Source organism: Odontesthes bonariensis, chromosome 12 (genome assembly GCF_027942865.1).
Source record: "Odontesthes bonariensis isolate fOdoBon6 chromosome 12, fOdoBon6.hap1, whole genome shotgun sequence".
NCBI lineage: Eukaryota > Metazoa > Chordata > Actinopteri > Atheriniformes > Atherinopsidae > Odontesthes > Odontesthes bonariensis.
The window spans coordinates 11339536-11349185 of NC_134517.1; the positions used below are offsets into that span (position 1 = coordinate 11339536).

At 41.1% G+C, this 9650-nt stretch overlaps 1 protein-coding gene across 4 annotated transcripts in view; it reads right to left on the minus strand.

The window, feature by feature from the left end:
- Nucleotides 1-7953, minus strand: part of adarb1b (adenosine deaminase RNA specific B1b) — a 154883-nt gene extending 146930 nt beyond the window's left edge. For all 4 annotated transcript variants that reach the window (XM_075479090.1, XM_075479088.1, XM_075479087.1 and 1 more), the window contains exon 1: nt 7751-7953. The gene's annotated coding sequence lies outside the window, so the exon portion shown is untranslated. The remainder of the gene's footprint in view (nt 1-7750) is intronic.
- Nucleotides 7954-9650: the final 1697 nt, after the last annotated feature.

Here is a 9650-nt window from a genome sequence, read left to right on the forward strand (position 1 = left end):
TTAAAATAAAATAAAATAAAATAGTATTTCAAATGTGTAAGTCAGTCATTAGATGACTCTGCAGACTCAACAACCTGATAAGGAAGGCTGGTTCTGTTCTGGGGACGACTGTGGAACCTCTGGAGACAATAATGCAAAGAAGTATTTTGCATAAAATCAAGAGAATTATGGACAACCCTGAACATCCTCTCCATGAGACTGTTATCGGAAAACAGAGTCTCTTCAGTCAAAGGCTTCTTCAGTTTGGATGCAAAACGGACCGCTACAGGAAATCTTTCCTGCCCACAGCCATCAGCATCTATAATAACTCCTTGATTTAATTGAGATACATCAACATTTAATTTCCCTCTGGGATAAATAAAGTATTTTTGAATTTGAATTAATGTGTTCACTGTTTAAACGTTGACAGAAAAGTAGCTTGTTAAGCAAAACCAAAAGCAAATTTGCTCAAACGGCAGGAAAGGAGCAAGCTGCTGAAAATGAAACCATAGTGAGATCAAGCTGGACCATTTTTCATCTCTTTTCCAGATATTTTTAGATTTTCGCCGTGGTATCGGTTCATTATCGAGTATCGAGGTATTTATGGCAGGTATCGTATCAAAGTCAAAATATTGGTATCGGAACAACATTACCGCAGTTTGAAGCAGCTTAATGATTTGAATGCAAAGCTGCTGAGCAACGCTACCAAATTAACAGCAAATTCTGAACAAGCACAAAAACTGAAAAAAGAAACTGAAGACCTTACAGCAGAGTGGACAAAAAATGCTTAGATGTTCACTTTTCAACTAAAGTATGTCATACCATTGCTCTATTTCTCCTGAAGGAATTATACCTCGAGGAAGCCTTGGTTTAAAAAGCATTGACTGCTGTTAATAATGAAGAAAAGCTGCACCAAACCACATTTACTGCAGATGCTGCTGCACATCTGTCTCACATACATTCTTAGAAAGTACACGTGCTTGTTCATACATATGAGACACCTTATAAAAATAACATTTTAAGAAATGTCCCTTTAGTTTAAATGTGCGTTTGTATGTCACATAATCAGAGAGAAAGTCTTGGGTTGACTTTTTTCTGCAGAAAGAGCACAACTGCTGGATTCACACCTACATGATATCAAACAATGGACCTCTTATTTCATCTCATATGGGATTTTACATGTTTAATTTGGAATAACGTGTATTGCTTCAGAGTGGTCCTAATCCAACTTAATTGTATCTATAAGCGTCTGTATTATAAGTGGTAAACCTTCATTCTTACCCCTGCCTTAAACTCTTACTAAACCTTTATAAATATAAACGGCCATAAACTGTTTATCCACACTACTATAATTTCAAGTTTACTTCGGCTGTCTTTGCACACAGATACTAAAATCACTACTCTGGATGCTCTTGAATTGCTTTTGAATCTCGCATCATTTTAAAATCAAGATTCAATTTCTTCTATTTGACTTTGGAAGCTCATTCTTGAGGTTGCGATTCGATTCAAAATCAATAGTGACCTTAAGAAATAAGAGTCAAAATTAATCAAGCAACACCAAAAAAATTCACAGCCCTATTTCTGGAGCTGTTTTTATTCGGGGTGGTGGTAACCTGTGTTACCCAGACAGCCTCTGTCTTTGCAGATGTCATAGACTGAACTCTGGAAATACTTTCAACAGAAAAAACATGGCGTTTTATTATCCATCTCGCTCTGATTAAGATTGAATAATAAATATGAGGAGCATAAACATCCAACTACATCAGAGATACTCACTGCGTGGCTCGCGAGCCACATGCGGCTCCTCAAGCTTTAATTGGCGGCTCGCACTCGCATAGTAGCTTATAACAATCTGGTAACAATAACAATACATTTTTTTCAAATAACATAAAGCGAATACTGCACAGTATTAGGTATTTTTTATTAAGTTTACGTTTTTGTAGTATTAAGTATTTTTTATTAAAGGGACACTATGTAATATATAAAGTCATTTATTTTCTCAAATTAACATATTCATTCATAAATTAGTCCTCATTGGTGTAAAATTATCTCTGTCAAAAATCTCACTTATCCTCCTGAGTGAAGAATCACTTGTCTGTATCTACATAGAGCAGGTAAGCTCTATGGAGGCCGCCATGTCCTTCCGGTCTATGAAAAACGACGAAGTGCCGAGAGGGACATAAAGCACTTCGAATCGCGTTTTCCCCAACGCCAGGCCTGCAAGCGGAAATGACGTCATTTTGACGTCACGTCCGCCGAATGGCTTATTACTGGCGCTAATGGTAAATGGATTCTATCTCGTAAATTATCCCACTAATAATGCATTGATTGTTACCAAACTTCTGCCGTAGTACACATAGGCTCTTAACTCACAAAACGAGGGATTAGAAAGTTTGTAAGTTTACCGAGAGTTTATTTAAAATAACACTTTCCAGATAGCAACTACACACTGCTGCTAACGCTAACGCTGCGTCAACGTCACTTCAAATCAAATCAAATCAAATTTATTTATATAGCACATTTCATGTACAAACAGTTCAAAGTGCTTTACATAAAATAAAAGCATTGCAGCAGGGAGTGCAAGAAGCATTAAAAATACATAAAAGAATATAAAAAGAAACAAATAAAATTATTTAAATGAATTTAAAAACAGGCAACAGTCTAGATAAGTTAAAAGATATTTCATGCATAGACACATGAGAACAGAAATGTCTTTAACCTGGATTTAAAAATGTCTACATTTGCTGAAAGTTTAATCTCCACTGGCAGTTTGTTCCACTTGTTAGCAGCATAACAGCTAAATGCTGCTTCTCCATGTTTAGTCTGGACTCTGGACTGAACCAGCTGACCTGAGTCCTTGGATCTAAGAGCTCTGCTGGGTTTATATTCTCTGAACATATCACAGATGTATTTTGGGCCTAAACCGTTCTGGGATTTGTAAACCATCAGCAGGCTTTTAAAATCTATTCTGTGACTGACTGGAAGCCAGTGTAAAGATATTAAAACTGGTGTGATGTGTTCAGATCTCTTAGTCCGGGTTAAAACTCTAGCAGCAGCGTTCTGGATGAGCTGCAGATGTTTAATGCTCTTTTTGGGAAGTCCAGTTAAAAGAGCATTACAGTAATCGAGTCTACTGGAGATGAATGCATGGATGAGTTTCTCCTGGTCTTTTTGGGAGAGGAAACCTTTAATTCTGTTGATGTTTCTGAGGTGGTAAAAAGCTGCCTTGGTGACAGCTTTGATGTGGCTGCTGAAAGTCAGATCTGAGTCTATCAACACTCCGAGGTTACGAACCTGGTCAGTGATTGTAAGGTTCCGAGTCTCAAGATATTTACCAACGCTGACCCTCTTCTCTTTGCTACCAAACAGAATGATCTCAGTTTTGTCTTCATTTAATTGTAGAAAATTCTCTCTCATCCAGGTGTTTACTTCCTCCAGACACTGACACAGTACGTCTGCTGGGCTGCAGTCGTCCGGTGACAGAGACACATAAAGTTGTGTATCGTCTGCATAACTGTGATAATTGATGTTAAAGTTCTGCAATATCTGACCCAAAGGGAGCATATACAAGTTAAACAGAAGAGGTCCAAGAATTGACCCCTGGGGGACTCCACAAGTCATGGCCACTCGCTCAGATTCATAGCTGCCAATTGTAACAAAATAACTCCGGCCTTCTAAGTAGGACCTGAACCAGTTAAGGACCGCTCCAGAAAGTCCAACCCAGTTTTCCAGCCTGTGCAACAGGATTCTGTGATCTACAGTATCAAACGCAGCGCTGAGGTCCAACAGGACCAGGACTGAAACATTACCAGAATCAGTATTCAACCTGATGTCGTTTAACACTTTGACCAGAGCTGTTTCAGTGCTGTGATGACGTCTGAAGCCTGATTGAAAGTTATCAAGACTTCCACTTTCATTCAGAAAGTCGTTGAGCTGGTTAAATACAACTTTCTCAATAATCTTAGATATAAAAGAGAGATTAGAGACAGGTCTGTAGTTGTTCATCATAGAGGCGTCTAGAGTTCTCTTCTTTAGGAGTGGCTTAATGGCAGCTGTCTTTAGTGACTTGGGAAAAATGCCTGATGCCAGTGAGCTGTTAACTATTTGTAGGAGATCACTTTCTACTGAGGTAAAAACAGTTTTTAAAAAGTCGGATGGTATTATGTCCAGAGAACAAGTTGTTGATTTCAGATGCCGAACTGTTTCCACTAGGATTTTTAAATTAACAATATTAAATTGTGACATAACGTCAGAGTTATTTCTAGGTTTTAGACACAGATTAGTTTTCTTGTTTTTCTGTGTTGCGTGAATGTTTTGTCTAATTGTTTTGATTTTTTGGCTAAAAAAGTTGGCAAATTCGTTGCATTTCTCAGTGGAAAGGAGGTCTGGGTTTGACTGTTTAGGAGGATTTGTGAGTTTTTCAACCATAGCAAACAGAGTTTGAGAATTGTTGACATTCTTATTAATCATTTCAGATAAATGCAGCTGTCTGGCCTTGCACAGCTCATTGTTATAACTACGCAGGCTTTGTTTGTACAGCTCATAGTAAATCTGAAGCTTTGTTTTCCTCCATTTACGTTCAGCTTTCCTGCATTCTCTTTTCAGGTTTTTGACCGTAGTGGTGTTTCTCCATGGTGTTTTCTGTTTGATCAAGGTGCTCTTGATTCTTATCGGTGCAACAGCTTCCATTACATTAAAAATTTTCAAGTTAAAATGATCCAGCATTCCTTCAACCGACTCTGCACTCATTGTTGGTAACATAGCTATGGCCTCCCTAAACTGAGCACTTGTTTTCTCATTGATGTGCCTCTTCTTAACTGAGAAGCTGGTTGTTTGAACATTCTGAGTAATATGTAAATCAAATAAAATACAAAAATGGTCAGACAAGGCCAAATCAGTAACAACAACAGAAGAAATATCAACACCTTTAGAAATGACCAGGTCCAGAATGTGACCTCGAAGGTGAGTTGGTTCTGTTACATGTTGCCACAAACCAAACATGTCCAGCACAGAAGAAAATTCTTTGGCATTACCATCCGTCATATTATCTATGTGAATGTTAAAATCCCCGGTCAAGATGAAATGGTTAAAATCAGTTGAAATAACAGACAATAATTCAGAAAAATCATCAATAAAACTTGCACAGTATCCTGGAGATCTGTAAATGATTAAGAACAGGATTTTAGGAACACCCTTTAAAATAAAACTCAGATATTCAAAAGAAGTGAAATCACCAAATGAGATCTCTTTACACTGGAATGTATCTTTAAATAAAGCAGCTTCACCCCCACCTTTCCTACCATTGCGGCATTTATCCATAAAACTAAAGTTTGGGGGAGCTGCTTCATTAAGAACAGTAGCGCTTGTGCTCTCTGTTAACCATGTTTCTGTCAGAAAAAGAAAATCTAAATTATGTGAAATTATGAAGTCATTAACTAACAGTGACTTATTGGACAGAGATCTAATATTAAGTAAGGCTAGCTTTGTGGAGTTTACACTGGTCTCTGTTGTATTCTGAGTTGTACGTGGTACCGTTAACAAATTAGATAGATTCACCCTGGAAGTTGACTGTTTTCGATTCCTTCTTTTACTAACTAAAACAGGAAGCCTATTGGGTCCCAGCTTGTTCTCAGAACAGCTGTCAGAAGTCGGACTTCTATAGCACTTCCGTTAACTCCCGGAATGTGACTAATTGTATTGCTTGCACACCAAAGGCTATGTCAACTTGTGTTATCTGACATGTTATCTGTCATCTGTATTTATAGTATTATTGTATGTGTGTTATGTAATCCTTTTTACTGTGTGTCTTGATGTCTTTTTGTTTGTATGGACCTTGAGTCTGAATCTACACAGCTTCTTGAATCTTGACACCTGCCGTAGTTCAAGAAGTTGCAACGCACATTTGAAAATGTGAGGCGCTAGAGAGCAAATTCATTCGACTTTGCAAAATAAAATTGCACCACTAGATGGGGGAAGAAATTACAAAGTGTCCCTTTAAGTATTAATTAAGGCTTTATGGTGTTTCCTAAAGGGGGCATTGTTAAACCTGGCAACGCAGCCCGCTTAAACCACCGTCACACTAGCTCATTTAGCCAGCGCGAGATGCAAGCACAATGGATCGGTTTTTAATTAAAAAAGGGCAAAAACCAGCACAAAATGCACCATGCTCATCTTGAATGTCTCACTATGATTACAACGACAAACTACAAATACAACATGAAGAAAGTCAAGGACATGCATGCCAGCTTCCGCTCATCCCAGTATTAAGGTAAATGTGGTCTTAACTGAAAATGTATTGGCTGTGTTGTTTCTTTTTTTGTGGGTTGTTTTTATATGTAGAAATGCATATTTGCAAAAGGGGACTTTAGTGTGTTTTCGGAAAAGCGGCTCTTCCCTTGATTTTGCTCTGCCAAATGTGGCTCTTGTGAAAAATAAATAGTGAGTATCACTGAACTACATGGACGAGTTCAGCAGCGTGGCTTCCACCTTCCTGGGAGGTGAGTAACGGATGAGGAATTACAGGTAACATCCCAGAGAAACATGCACACAGCATTTCACTGAAAGAGAAGCGGCTATTCCCACATTTCTGGCACAGCTTCCCGGTGCAATGTGGGAAAATTCCCTGTCCTACTTCACCCCTCTGAGCATACTAACACTGTATATCAGAGGTCTTCAACAGGGGGTCCGTGGAGGTACTGCATGGGGGGGGGGGGGTCGCGAAATCTTTGGTTGATTAGACGATTTTTAACATTTCTTTTTCTTTTTTTTTTTCAAAAAGTTTTTTCTTACAAATTGTGTGCAAACGTGTGCCATCCACAGATGGTTTGAGGATTCATTGTCCCATCTACATGCATGTTTAAAGTTAAAATCTGTGGATTATTCGAATAGCTCAGTGTTGTATGCAAGATGTTTGTTTATAAATGGCAGTGGCACGGCCACCCTGTACCTTGCACATGTTTAAAATAAAAACATGAATATATTAACCTGTGTATTATTTTAATAGCTTAGTATTGAATGTACAATAACAGAGTAGCTATGTTTATACACGGCACTAGGCCCCGTTAAATATACAACACAATTGTATGCCATATAGGGGGGGGGGGTCCCTGCTCCAACTCTCCATCAGTTTGGGGGTCCCTGGCCTGAAAAATGTTGAAGACCCCTGCTGTATATCCTTTCAACCAAATAACGCTGGAAATCGGACTTAATGTCAGTGACTTTTTTCTAACCCAGTTATTACACCTTCAAGATGTGCTCGGCCGCTCCATGACAGCAGTCTGAAAATAGGCACCTTTACCCCGCAGTGCACTGTGTGTGCGCGCCGCTGGCTTTCTCCGTGTCCTCGCCGAAAAAAAAACAGACAAAAACATGCGTGGAAAGGCAGATGTGGTTTGGAGCGCAGACATCACAGGCAGCGCACACTGCGGCAGCTCGCGCTGCTTTAATGTTACCGTGCCGCTGTTAATTGGACACGATGCGGTCTCCTGAGTGGACCTTCACGAGCGCCGCTGACAGGGGGGAGGCTGAGGTAATAATAACAGCCAGAAATCCCACAACAGCGTAGCACACAAGCGGGCTATTTTACCACAAGGCTTCGGTAAAACAGCAGTGCATATTTCGGTTCACCATTCATGGTATTTTGACCGGTCCTGGCGTCTGCGCTGCTCTGGAGGATTACCAGCCTAATATTATATAAACACAACCGGAACGCAAATCACATTAGCATGTCATCCACCGCAGCCCCAAAAATAACACAGAAAAGGCTACTCACGTCGCGCGGTGAAGGGAAGTTGGACTTTTCCGGATAGAATGAATTCGTCTCCGCTGCTTCGGATAGCAGACAGATGTCCGTTTTCCTCAGTGTCGTCGCTGGTTGTTGAAGAAAAGACGAACACGAACACGGGCTGAGAGCGGTTGTACGGTCGCATGCACTGCAGTGTTCACAGCCTGCTGTCGGCTCCCTTCTTCTGCTTTGTGTTTTTCCGCGACAAGGGTGAAAGAAATGCCGCATTACCGCCGCCGTGTGGTGCGGAGCCGCTGTTGTCCACTCTCAAACAAAAACATATGCCTCGAATTCGCTCGCGCAAACACTCGCTCGCGTGTAGCGCGGCTCACTTCCGCGCGAAGTTTTCAAAATAAAATCGTAAGACGTGTAAATATGGAGAGAGAAAATGAAACAATAACCTAAATTAAAAGTAAAACATGAGTTTTACTTCACTAGTTTTACTAGTAAAACGTGTATCCATTTTAGACTATGCAGACCTCCTGTATATGAACGCTTCAGTTCAATGCCTGAGTAAGATTGACTCTGTCTATCATGCTGCCCTGAGGTTCATCACTAACTGCAGGGCTCTAACCCATCACTGTGAACTACATGACAGAGTACAATGGCCTGCACTGGCTACCAGGAGACTCACTCACTGGTACACTTTTATATACAAGGCAATACTCGGACTACTGCCACCCTACATCTGCAGCCTAATCACAGTAAGGAACATTGGCTCTTATGGTCTGCGTTCCAATGACCATTTGCTACTCTTTGTCCCCTGTTTTCGTACAGAACAGGGAAAAAGGGCCTTTGCTTTTTCTGCTCCTACCTCATGGAACAATTTACAAAACGATTTGAAATTAACGGAACTGATTCCAGGGGCGTCGAGAGACCTGGTCATTCGGGGCTTCAGCCCCGAATCTCTCTGGACTGACATAGAGACCAATAAAAGAAGCGGGAGAGTATTTATTTTATGTTTGCATCGGTAAAGTTTAATGTTCCTGTTGCATTTGAATGCTCCGCACAGTTCGTATGACCCCACGTGGGGAGTGCCTCAACAGCCAATCAGGGGCTACGCAGGCCACGTTCAGCCTCTCAGCGCGGAGGTGAACTGCAGGCGCGCGATTTTTACGTTATTTTCTGACCTTAACCAGAGAAGTAAAGCGCAGCTACTTGTGAAAAGGACAGAAAAAGGAGAAAAATCCCGAGTTACACTGAAAGAAAGTCAGAGCACATACCGATTGGAAGTCCGGAGACAAGTATGTCGGTAAGACGAGTCAGTTATCAAAATAAAGACTTGTTAAAGGCCTACAGAAAGGTGATTTTTTTACACAAAACTGAAATAGCAGATCGATTCCTTATATACCATGGAATTTTTTTATGATTTTAAAATAATTTTAGGCCCCTGGATAGTCCTGATTAGGCCCAATAAACTATCACCACATTTGACTCGAATTTGGCAAACTGGAACGACAGGTGCGTGACGTCACGAGTGCCAGCTGCTGGAACAATCACCAGTAGTTCTAGTAGCGAAGCCAGCAGTTTGCCAGACCTGGACAGCTTCTTCACGGCAAATTTCGATGTGTGCCGCGGGACGTCGCTTGGAAATATAAAACGTTGGGTTCAGTGCAGTTTTTATTGCGAGTAGATGTACGAAGTGCGTGTGTTGTCCTCAGCACCAGCAGGTCACACCACCGGGGGCAGAGGAAGCAGAGAGACCTGCGGTCGGACAGGAATCCACCTGGCGGAGAGCGAACACACTCTCCGCCAGGTGGAGAGTGGAAATCAGCCGGCAGAGCGATCATGTCCACGTCGGGGCTCTTGATGATCGCTCTGCCGGCTGATTTCAGGGCAACCATCCCGCGGTGTGTCCGCTCTCCGCCAGGTGGATTCCCCCTGAGTG